Source organism: Camellia sinensis, chromosome 2 (genome assembly GCF_055761805.1).
Source record: "Camellia sinensis isolate YWXY chromosome 2, ASM5576180v1, whole genome shotgun sequence".
Classification (NCBI taxonomy): domain Eukaryota; kingdom Viridiplantae; phylum Streptophyta; class Magnoliopsida; order Ericales; family Theaceae; genus Camellia; species Camellia sinensis.
Genome location: NC_138962.1, coordinates 149,222,663 through 149,235,999, shown reverse-complemented (window position 1 = coordinate 149,235,999; position 13,337 = coordinate 149,222,663). Strand labels below are relative to the sequence as shown.

Below are 13,337 nucleotides of genomic sequence, written 5' to 3'. Positions count from 1 at the left end.
GAATCTGATTGATTTGTTCAATTTGTCTAGCTATTTGATTTATCTGGTTATGGGTTTTTTTCTATTAACTGGTTAGATTCTAATTCTATTTGTTTAGGATGGCTTATATTTATAGTTGACATTAAATTTTCTATTTCTAGCTTAGTAGGAACTTTTTCTAAATTTAAATATAATCTTTTCTATAGAATCGAGCTACACTGATCATGGATATAATCTAATTTTTTTATTGTGCTCCTTAATTATACTGCAAGTACTTCGAAGATGGTCTATAAGCAAGTTAATGAGATTATTGATTTTATCTATGTCTTTTTTAATATTTTCTGCAAAATTAATTTGATGGTCTATAATACTATTTAGCTAAAAATTGTGTTCGCTATGAAGCTGATGTGTAAAAGCACCTTCAAAATTACAACAAAGTCTATTTTTATCTATATTAAGGTGATGGTTATTATAATTGTTGAGGTCTAAATCTAGGTATTCTAGTTTTTTCATACAAAAAATTAAATCCTAAGTTAAAATTACTAAAACCTACTATAACATGAAAATTATAACTAAATTTTTCAATAATAAAAACTACTCTATTTCCATAAGCAAAATCAACAAACTAACTTAAGCAGTCCTAAAACCGAACATTGCTCTGATACGAATTTGGGAAGGAGTTGGTGGTTTACCACTATTTTGGTGTTGGATTGAGAATTATCTGGTTAATTCTACAATTATTCTACTATTAAATTCTTAAGCTATTGTATTAATTGCTCTAAGGCTTCTTGTTTTATTGCTAGCTGTCTATCAATTTGTGTGATTCTCAAGCTATAGTGTGCTAAAGATCTACTTGTAGCTAATGATAGCAGAAATTGATATCTTTGTTTCTAATATTCTAATTCTCGTATATGTTTATTACTGGCTTTAATTTTAATTCTAAGTTCTTCTTCCAAAAGCATGAAAATTTAGCTTTAAAAGATATTATATTGAAAATATTCCTTTGGTATTTCTACTTAGGTTACTTTCCTTTTATTCTAAAATGGGTAAATTACACTTTACGCCCCTTCACTTTACACCAAATCTCACTTTAGTCTCTCCACATGAAATCATAACAGTCAACCCCTTACACTTCCTGTCAAATCCTACTTCGGTCCTTACACATGAAATTGTGACAGTCTATCCCCTGTACTTTTACTCAAATCTCACTTTGGTCCTTACGTAAGTGTCAATGTCCCTGTTATGTAACTTCATTTTTAAATCTTTAACAACATCCAGTTATGTGACAAAAATGTTATTACGAAACGAGAGTAAGAGAGAAAAATCATCCATGTTTTCCACCAATACATTTTGTCTTATGTGATAAGCACATTATAGTTACATAATACAATATATATACGTTCATATGGTAAAAATTAGGACGAAAAAACAAGAAAGTAGAGCTTTTGAAATATAAATATAAAAAAAATGCAACAAAGAAATCAAAGAAAAAGAAAAATGAATGTTACTGTGAAAAACAGAGTTTCGTGATTTCAATTTATGCAAAACCCTGATTCATTTTCTTAATTATTCACAATCTGCGTTTTGTTTTAGCCTAATGCTGTCATATTTTGATGTAAATTTTAGAATAAAGTGTGTATTGGTAGAAAATATAAATGATTTTCCTTTCTTACCCTCATGTAGTGGTTATATTCTTATCACATTACTAGATTCTGTTAAAGATTTAAACAACTGAGTAAAAAAAATGGGACGTTGACACTTATATAGGGACCAAAGTGAGATTTGACCAAAAGTACAGGGGTTGATTATCACAATTTCATGTACAGGGACCAAAGTGGGATTTGACCAGAAGTGCAGGGAGTTGACTTGTCATGACCAGAAGTGCAGGGAGTTGACTTGTCATGATTTCATGTGTAGCGGCCAAAGTGCAGGGGTGCAAAGTGTAATTTACCCTTCTAAAATTCTTTCTTTTATTTTGAAAAAAGAATTTTTAAGTGATTTTTGCTTTCATTACATGTGCTCCCACTTTGAGACTAAGTCTCGTTCGACATAGTATATTTTTATTTTCCTATTCCTTACCTTTCCCTTTCTAGCTACAATTTCCCTCTAATGCCTGATCACGGCTCACACAGGTTCTTTAGCTAAGGTCACTCAGTAATAGAATAAAAAAAACAATAGATACTATGAAGATTCAAAACATGTAATATTAATAAGCAAGCAAGCATTTCATAATTTTTTTCAAAAAGAAAATAAATTTTAGAATAGAAGAGTTGCCCTTTCCAAATACCTAAGGAAAAAGAGAATATACTCACACTTCATATTAATATAACAAAATACTTACAAGGATTATGTTAAAACTTCTGGGACACTTAGAAACTTGGAAGACAAAAGTTGAGACACTTGAAGGTTGGACAAGGATAGAGTTTTTTTCTTGTTCTTCTAACTAAAGAGTGTTCTCTATTTATAGTGGTGAATACTCCTAAAGACCAACTACCGAAAGAATCAGTCAAGGATTAGGATAATGATGCATGGTACTACTTTGGACCCCGTCGCATATCATTCAATCCTCCCTCTCTTGGGTCTTTGTTTACAAAATATTACAAAAAGAAAAGAAAAGAAAAAATATAACACATGTAAGAATTCTCACAGCTTTTCTTTAATAGAACAAAGTAGGGGTTGTCTATTCTATTAAAGTAGTGAGTGAAGGAGAAACCTTACTACAGACAAACACAAATAATTACAATAATTTTTGTCATTTTTTGGTGTGAATTCTGACACATATTTTTAGGCGTGAAGGAGAAGCTTTATCTCTGATAAATTCAAATAATTATGCTGGTCGTTTTCGTTTTCGGGATAAGTCCTTTTTGGTAAAGCTCCCTATAGATGCTTATTGATGCTTGATGGTAATTTTGGATGCTTGACGGTAATCTTGTGCTATTTTTACTTAATATTACACATGTTGAATAAATCTATATAAATTGCAACTTTTCTATGCTAAAGTAGCACAAAACATTATTGTAACCACTAAAGATGCTCTAAGTCAGTCAGGTTCACATATGTCACACATGGTTGGATTCTTTTAACATTTATGTGTAAAATTTTAAAATAAATTAAATTACTTGAACTCGACTCTCATTCATTAAAATTTATTCAAGATTGTTTCATTATATAAATAAGTGAAAACTTAATACACTTTGAAGAGAAAACAAAACAAGTTTTTATTTATAAACAACAAAACCGTTAGTATGACATAGCAATAACAGCGGTGCATCTAAAAAAATTTGACTAAAATATATTTTTAAAAAATTGACTATAGATAAATGAAAATCAATCTATAAACAATTTTTAAAAAATCAAACCAAACATAGAGATTTTCTGAAACACCCTATTTCACCAAAAGCAAAATGCAACAGAATTGGATATACGAATCGAGTCCGGATCCTTTGCGTGTTTTCTTGCGGCGTTCCCTGTCATGGTTCAAAACGACGTCATTTTGAGAGTTTTATTTTATTTTTATTTTTTCCCTTTTTCGTTGAGAGCTGAGAACCTAACTCATACGCCACAGCGACGGCGATGAATCAAGGCATAGAGAATAAAAAAAAAATCATTTGAAAGTAAGAAAAAGACTCATGAGGCCATGAATCTGGATCAACATCAATGAACGAGGAATAGCAACAACTGATGAAGGACGAACGACGACTCGAAGATGTTCTGCTTCTTTCTATTTTATGTATATATTACATGTATGTATATATTTCTGATTTCTTTGGTTTTATATAATTTTGGGTGATTGAAGTGTTGAAATTGAATTACGAGATCTAAAATAATCCCCCACTCACCTTTGATTTCCACATTGGATCCTAATTCCTATCCCTCCCTTCTTTTTCTTTCTCCCTGTCTTTCTACAACTTTCTCTCTCTGTATATGTATATTATACAAAAGTTTTGCTGTTATAATACATAGTCCATCTTCAAAGCAAGGAGAAAGTGAAAGGGAGAGAATAAAACCTTTTTCTCCTTAGTGTTGTATAGTGCTTTCTTGTGTTTGAAAGAGGTTGATTATCTTTCAATCTTCTTCTTCATCTTTGGAGCTTCAAAAAACCCAAGAATTTTTTTTTTTTTTTGAACAGAAAACCCAAGAAATGAAACACGTGAGAAATCAAACCCAACACGAAATCAAACACAAAGGTTTGCCGACCGACGTCGCCTCGCCGCCCTCAACCTCCTTAGTTTCACCTGCCTCTCTCTGTTCGTCTCTTATTTGTTTTGAGGATTAGGGTTCTTAGCAAATGAAGAGAAAAAAAAAAAGAAGTCCAAAACGACCACGACAAATGATCTGGACTCATACAATCCACCCACTCCAATTCTAATTTTGTATCAGCTGAGCTTAATCCAATGTACTCTATATATATATATATACACACACATTACAATTTGGGTATAAACTTTCACTCAAAACCAAAAACAAACACAAGCATTCAAAACAATGAGTTTGTTTTCTAAAACAATGGAAAAGAAAAATAGATTAGGTCTTACAAGATTATTGTAAGCAAAAAAATAGACAATTTCAACAATTCAGAACACTAGAGTCACCAAGCTCAATCAATCAAACAATATTCAGCTGCATCTCTGGCTCAATGCTGAAAAAATGCCAACTTAAATCATGAAAAGCTTGAAAATAATCATCCGAAACCGTCTTGATTCCAAACTCTTTTGTGAATCTCCTAACAGCCAAGATATGCTTCCTCAAATTAACAACATTCGAGTTCTTAAACACCGACCCGTATTGCTCATATGTCTCAAAGCTATTCCCAAACAATATTATACGGTTCAACATGTTCGATCTCCAATTTGCCTGTAGGAGATTGTCATACAACTCTGCCTCACAGTGTGGCATGAAAAATAATGTTGGTTTCAAAGCTTGTCGCCTACCTTGTTCATTGACTGATAGAATAGAACAACCAAGACTTTCTAAAACCCGAGTTTCTGTACCAGAAAGAATCGGATCAAACACCTCTAGATCTCCAATCCAACTGAACATTTTCTTCATCAAAATCGCAAGGCTAAGCTGAAATCGAGGGGGGTCATATGATTTGATGCTACCAATACCATATATCACCATGTTCATCTTTGGTTCGGAGCCCAGAAGCCTTGAAAGACGATCCAAAATTTGACGAGACCGAGTTTGATCCATAAAAGTAGAGAAGAAAAGAGAGGTCTCAACTTTCTTCATACAGACTCGCATTTTCTACATCAATTTCAATTCTCTGTCGGAATCAACTTCGTGGTCGATTGGAACCCATGGTTGTTCTTGTTCTGGGATCCGAGATTTGAGATTTCTTCTTTGTTTTTTACCACGACGAGGCAAAACAATTGTCTAGTCTCCAGTTGGATTTGGCTTTTCGACTGTGAGAGTTTTTGCTGAAGCAGCCATGGCAATAAGCAGAGTAGTCTACTTCTAACTAGACAGTCCTTATGGTTTCAAAAAAATGTAGTGCCAACGCAACAAGAGACTGGTCTAGAGGGGTCTACAACATATACTTCAGCCAGAGACCTTGTCCATGCAATCAATGATCCTGATCCAAATAGAAATCTTGGCATTTGGAACCTGTTAATTGTAAGTACACAATTTTGTTAGAAACAATCAACTGCATTAGTAGCACAGATTTGGGGAAAAGGCAGCCAGCAGGAACAAAGGGGAATTAAAAAGCCTATGAAGCTTGGTGTAAAGAAAATTATAATTATTAATTATACAGACCCAAAAGACATTTGTTCTTCATCGAAACTTTAAGGCTGTGTTTCGGTCTAGGATTTAAGGAGGAAAAAGTGACAAAATTTAGCTTCTATTTCATTCATTTCTTCCTCTTACTATTTCCTTCTCTTTCTCAAATCCCTCCTCAAATCCCCTCTTTAAATCACAGCCTAAGAGGAACAAGAAACACTTGGTAAAGAAATGCATCAAACAGGTCCAAAAACATGACATTTAACATCACCTGCACTTTTATCCTTTTTGTTCTCTTGGGGAACATACACACAGGAAATTGATGATACTGTGTTCATGTAGTTTTAGCTGGTTTAAGTAGGCCAGTTATTCCAATGACAGGATTTACATATATATTCAGTCCCAAATGAAAGTAGTATATTTAAAGGACTTACTATGATAATGATCCATTAGGTAAGGACATTTAGCATGCATCTATAGAAACAATTTCCTTTACTTTCAGAGAAATTATAATACAAGTAGGATATAGCATTCCAATCTGTTCTAAATACCAGCATCTTGCCCTAAACAAAAATCCAATAGATAATAAATTGAAAGAGTTACATTACATGAAACAAGTGAAGAAGTTTTGATTTAAGTGTAATTCAAGAGAAAATTGTAGGGATTTCCCAAAAGGTTTACGAATCAGGCAGGAAAAGGGCGCACCTAGTGCACGAAAGCTCCCGCTTAAGCGGAGTCTAGGAAAGGGTTATGTACGCAGCCTTACCCCCACAAAGGAGAGGCTGTTTCCACGACTCAAACCAGTGACCACCAGGTCACCAAGGGGTAGCTTTACCATTACGCCAGGCCCGCTACAAATCAGGCACGGAAACTCCCTTATAAAAGTAGGCAAAGACCTTTCCTAGTGGCATGCCCTATGTTTGAAGGATTTGATAACAGGATAGAAATGCCAACGGAATGGGAGAGAGATGAAGACGAGACAAATCTAGCTCTTAGACAACGAGAAGGGATACAACTCAGCGATAGAGCGTCATCTTGACGTGGTGAAAGTCATCAGTTCAAGCCTAATTATCCCTAAACCCAATGTTTCTAGAAAAAAGAGGATTCTTCAGTTTAGCAGTTTTTTCTTCAATTTCTTGTGGAGTAAAATTCTCACCAGTACATGTCAAGGGAATGCCCCCTAGCTTCAGATTTCCATATAAAGAACACAATGAGCATAAATTTTATTTTGGCAGATTGAATATCGTTTATAATAAATCATAATAAGACACAACTAGTTTTTCCAGGAAATCCCAACGAAAAATACAAACTATTCCTTCTTTTCTATCGAATCGATCATGACCACTATATTAGAAACAGCAAGGCATGCCAACGGGAAAACAGCCCAAACCCATAAAAAAAAATACTCTTCAGAAATTGGTATATCGTGTCAAAGAGAAAGGAAAAAGTCCTTCTTAGCTACTTGAGTCGAACACAAATGATGCACTCCATAAAAAATTTTAAAAAAGCTGCCACGAATCACACATATGCATGTAGTGGCTCGGCTAGAGGAAGAAGCCAGAGCCTATGTGCTAGTGAAGAATAGACATGATAGAATCAATTGATTACATAAGATATGCTAAAGCCACTTATTGGATGACTTCCCTATCCGTATGGCCGGTCAATCGGTGACAACCCCACAACAAAGAGTGAAATGCAAAGCCCTTTCTATATTACAGAACAAGTGTGCTTTTTCTATATTTAGCATGCATCTACAGAAACAACTTCCTCTACTTTCAGAGAAATTACAGTACAAAGTAGAATATTGCATTCCCGTCTGTTCAGCATCTTGCCCTAAACAAAAATTCAACAGTGAATAAATTGACGGAGTTATTATACATGAAAGAAGTGATGAAGTTTTGATTTAAGTGTAATTCAAGTGAAAATTGTACGGACTTTCCATAAGGTTTGTGAATCAGGCAAGGAAACTCCTTCACTTACAAACATAGTCAAGGAACTCTCCTACTCTTGATATCTAATTGTAACTTTTGACTGAGTTTACTAGTAAAAATGATCACTTTAGCCTCATATGCAATAATTAGTCACTTCCTCGACAATATTAGCCTAAAAGGAGGCTTGAATAAACTCGTAAATGGAGTCAGATTATTTAGTCACATTTCTATGTCAAGCAACCATTATGGAACATGAGGTCATTTATAGTCCATACAAGAAGAAAAAAAATACTGATAATAAAAATAACCTAGATACACAACCCAAACAAAGACCCTTCCTATAGAATTAGCACGACCCGACAATCAAATTCTTGGTGAGAATCATCAACTTTATAATGTTTTAATAACAACTCACGCTTTTTTAATGATATTTTTTATGGTTATGCCTCTGATGATAGGCGGATATGCTAATTGATCTGTTCCAATTCGGATAGGTCCGCCTGACACGACATTTCTTATAAATTAATAATTAATGATGTCTCAAGGTGTCCACAATTGAAATATTTCAAAAAGTTGGCAAGACAAATTTTAAAATATATATGTATATATATATCACTACATAACTCGAATGAAAAAATCATTAGAAACTATTTATTTTTTGTTGATGTTGAAATAAAAGAAGAATAAAATAATAAAATAAACATCTTGCAATTCTGATAGGCCCACCTAACACGATATTTCTTATAAATTAATAATTAATAATGTCTTAAGGTGTCCACCATTGAAATATTTCAAAAAGTCAGGAAGACAAATTTTAAAATATATATATATATCACTACATAACTCGAATGAAAAAATCATTAGAAATGATTTTTTTTGTTGATGTTGAAATAAACTAAGAATAAAATAATAAAATAAACATCTTGCACATATTCCCTAACATAATATTTTAAAATTTTGTCCACAACAAATTTTAAAGGACAAATTACATTGACCACCGTTGACCGTGAGTAATAAAAAATATAGTGAGCCCCCAAGTTTAATAATGAAAAAGTAAATGGCACTAACGGATGATATAGAATTACCCTTTCTCCATTAAATATTTTATAATTCAATACTACATCAGTATCCAAACACTTCCTTTCTTCCTACCCTACCCTCACTTTCAGCATCACCACTAACCTGCCCTCACTCTCTAGAAACCTCTCTCTACTTCTCGGCAAAAGATTTTGCTCCGCAAAAGATTTGTTGATGGAATTCCTTGGCAAGCGGATTTTGCTCACCAAGAAGCAAGTTGCCGAGCAGACCTTGCTCGCCAACTTTGGAGTTATGCAAGTCGTCGAGCCTGTTTTGAGAATTAGGGTTCTTAGCAAATGAAAAAAAAAAAAAAAAGTCCAAAACAACCATGGCAGATGATCTAGACTCATACAATCCACCTACTCCAATTCTAATTTTGCATCTGCTGAGCTTAATCCAATGTACCCTATATATATATATATATACACACACATATTAGAGTATAAACTTTCACTCAAAACAAAAAACAAAACACAAGCATTGAAAACAATGAGTTTGTTTCCTAAAACAATGGAAAAGAAAAATAGATCAGGTCTTAAAAAGATTATTGTAAGCAAAAAATAGACAATTTCAATAATTCAGAACACTAGTCACCAAGCTCAATCAATCAAACAATATTCAGCTCCATCTCTGGCTCAATGCTGAAAAAATGCCAACTTAAATCATGAAAAGCTCGAAAATAATCATCCGAAACCGTCTTGATTCCAAACTCTTTTTTAAATCTCCTAACAGCCAAGATATGCTTCCTCAAATTAACAACATTCGAGTTCTTAAACACCAACCCGTATTGCTCATATGTCTCAAAGCTGTTCCCAAACAATATTATACGGTTCAACATGTCCGATCTCCAATTTGCCTGTAGGAGATTGTCATACAACTCCGCCTCACAGTGTGGCATGAAAAATAATGTCGGCTTCAAAGCTTGTCGCCTACCTTGTTCATTGACTGATAGGACAGAACAACCAAGACTTTCTAAAACCCGAGTTTCTGTACCAGAAAGAATCGGATCAAACACCTCTAGATCTCCAATCCAACTGAACATTTTCTTCATCAAAATCGCAAGGCTAAGCTGAAATCGAGGGGGGTCATATGATTCAATGCTACCAATACCATATATCACCATGTTCATCTTTGGTTCAGAGCCCAGAAGCCTTGAAAGACGATCCAAGATTTGAGGAGACCGAGTTTGATCCATAAAAGTAGAGAAAAAGAGAGAGGTCTCAACTTTCTTCATGCAGACTCGCATTTTCTGCATCAATTTCAATTCTCTGTCAGAATCAACCTCATGGTCGATTGGAACCCATGGTTGTTCTTGTTCTAGGATCTGAGATTTGAGATTTCTTCTTTGTTTTTTACCACGACGAGGCAAAACAATTGTCCAGTCTCCAGTTGGATTTGGCTTTTCGACTGTGAGAGTTTTTGCTAAAGCAGCCATGGCAATAAGCAGAGTAGTCTACTTCTAACTAGACAGTCCTTGCGGTTTCAGAAAAATGTAGTGCCATGGTCCAGAGGGGTCTACAACATATACTTCAGCCAGAGACCTTGTCCATGCAATCAATGATCCTGATCCAAATAGAAATCTTGGCATTTGGAACCTGTTAATTGTAAGTACACAATTTTGTTAGAAACAATCAACTGCATTAGTAGCACAGATTTGGGGAAAAGGCAGCCAGCAGGAACATAGGGGAATTAAAAAGCCTATAAAGCTTGGTGTAAAGAAAATTATAATTATTAATTAACAGACCCAAAAGACATTTGTTCTTCATCGAAACTTTAAGGCTGTGTTTCAGTCTAGGATTTAAGGAGGAAAAAGTGACAAAATTTAGCTTCTATTTCATTCATTTTTTCCTCTTCCTATTTCCTTCTCCTTCTCAAATCCCTCCTCAAATCCTTGATTCAATCACAGCCTAAGAGGAACAAGAAACACTTGATAAAGAAATGCATCAAACAGGTCCAAAAACATGACATTTAACATCACCTGCACTTTTATCCTTTTTGTTCTCCTGGGGAACATACACAGAGGAAATTGATGATATGGTGTTCATGTAGTTTTAACTAGTTTAAGTAGGCCAGTTGTTCCAATGACAGGATTTACATATATATTCAGTTGGAATTCATCAAATACAGTCACAAATGAAAGTAGTATATTTAAAGGACTTATTATGAAAATCATTCATTAGGTAAGGACATTTAGCATGCATCAATAGAAACAATTTCCTCTACTTTCAGAGAAATTATAATACAAGTGGATATAGCATTCCAATCTGTTCTAAATACCAGCATCTTGCCCTAAACAAAAATCCAATGGATAATAAATTGAAAGAGTTACATTACATGAAACAAGTGAAGAAGTTTTGATTTAAGTGTAATTCAAGAGAAAATTGTAGGGACTTCCCAAAAGGTTTACGAATCAGGCAGAGAAAGGGCGTACCTAGTGCACGAAAGCTCCCGCTTAAGTGGAGTCTGGGACAGGGTTATGTTCGCAGACTTACCCCCATAAACGGAAAGGTTGTTTCCACGACTCGAACCAGTGACCACCAGGTCACCAAGGGGTAGCTTTACCGCTACGCCAGGCCCGCTACAAATCAGGCACGAAAACTCTCTTATAAAAGTAGGCAAAGACCTTTCCTAGTGGCATGCCCTAGGTTTGAAGGATTTGATAACAAGATAGAAATGCTAACGGAATGGGAGAGAGATGAAGACGAGACAAATCTAGTTCTTAGACAACGAGAAGGGATACAACTCAGCGATAGAGCGTCATCTTGACGTGGTGGAAGTCATCAGTTCAAGCCTAATTATCCCTAAACCCAATGCGAGTTTTCTAGAAAAAAGTGGATTCTTCAGTTTAGCAGTTTTTTCTTCAATTTCTTGTGGAGTAAAATTCTCACTAGTACAAGTCAAGGGAATGCCCCCTAGCTTCAGATTTCCATATAAAGAACACAATGAGCATACATACCCTCTTTTAACTTTTATTTTGGTAGATTGAATATCATTTATAATAAATCAGAATAAGACACGACTAGTTTTTCTAGGAAATCCCAACAAAAAATACAAACTATTCCTTCTTTTTTATCGAATCGATCATGACCACTATATTAGAAACAGCAAGGCATGCCACCGGGGAAACAGCCCCAGCCCAAAAAAAACAATCATCTTCAGAAATTGGTATATCGTGCAAAGAGAAAGGAAAAAGTCCTTCTTAGCTACCTGAGTCGAACACAAATGATGCACTCCATAAAATTTTTTTAAAAAAACTGCCACGAATCACACATATGCATGTAGTGGCTCGGCTAGAGGAAGAAGCCAGAGCCTATGCGCTAGTGAAGAATAGACATGATAAAATCAATTGATTGCATAAGATATGCTAAAACCACTTATTGGATGACTTCCCTATCCGTATGGCCGGTCAATCGGTGACAACCCCACAACAAAGAGTGAAATGCAAAGCCCTTTCTATATTCCAGAACAAGTGCGCTCTTTCTATATTTAGCATGCATCTACATAAACAACTTCCTCTACTTTCAGAGAAATTACAGTAAAAAGTAGAATATTGCATTCCCGTCTGTTCAGCATCTTGCCCTAAACAAAAATTCAACAGTGAATAAATTGACGGAGTTATTATACATGAAAGAGTGATGAAGTTTTGATTTAAGTGTAATTCAAGTGAAAATTGTAGGGACTTTCCATAAGGTTTGTGAATCAGGCAAGGAAACTCCTTCACTTACAAAATTAGTCAAGGAACTCTCCTACTCTTGATATCTGATTGTAACTTTTGACCGAGTTTACTAGTAAAAATGATCACTTCAGCCTCATATGCAATAATTAGTCACTTCCTCGACAATATTAGCCTAAAAGGAGACTTGAATAAACTCGTAAATTGAGTCAGATTATTTAGTCACATTTCTATGTCAAGCAACCATTATGGAACATGAGGTCATTTATAGTCCATACAAGAAGAAAAAAAATACTGATAATAAAAATAACCTAGATACACAATCCAAACAAAGACCCTTCCTATGGAATTAACACGACCCGGCAATCAAATTCTTGGTGGGAATCATCAACTTTATAATGTTTTAATAACAACTCATGCTTTTTTAATGATATTTTTTATGGTTATGCCTCCGATGATAGGTGGATATGCTAATTGATCTGTTCCAATTCTGATAGGTCCGCCTGACACAACATTTCTTATAAATTAATAATTAATGATTTCTCAAGGTGTCCACCATTGAAATATTTCAAAAAGTTGGCAAGACAAATTTTAAAATATATATGTATATATATGTCACTACATAACTCGAATGAAAAAATCATTAGAAACTATTTATTTTTTGTTGATGTTGAAATAAAAGAAGAATAAAATAATAAAATAAACATCTTGCAATTCTGATAGGTCCGCCTGACACGAAATTTCTTATAAATTAATAATTAATAATGTCTCAAGGTGTCCACCATTGAAATATTTCAAAAAGTCAGCAAGACAAATTTTAAAATATATATATCACTACATAACTAGAATGAAAACATCATTAGAAACGATTATTTTTTGTTGATGTTGAAATAAACTAAGAATAAAATAATAAAATAAACATCTTGCACATATTCCCTAACATAATATTTTAAAAT

At 34.2% G+C, this 13,337-nt stretch overlaps 2 pseudogenes across 1 annotated transcript; both read right to left on the bottom strand.

Annotated features, from left to right (window-relative positions):
- Nucleotides 1-4,455: 4,455 nt before the first annotated feature.
- Nucleotides 4,456-5,724, bottom strand: LOC145819703 (protein SENSITIVITY TO RED LIGHT REDUCED 1 pseudogene; annotated as a pseudogene).
- A 3,375-nt stretch (nucleotides 5,725-9,099) lies between these two features.
- LOC145788648 (protein SENSITIVITY TO RED LIGHT REDUCED 1 pseudogene) lies at nucleotides 9,100-10,278 on the bottom strand (annotated as a pseudogene). The gene has a single exon (XR_014361798.1). The product of XR_014361798.1 is annotated as a protein SENSITIVITY TO RED LIGHT REDUCED 1 pseudogene (transcript).
- Nucleotides 10,279-13,337: the final 3,059 nt, after the last annotated feature.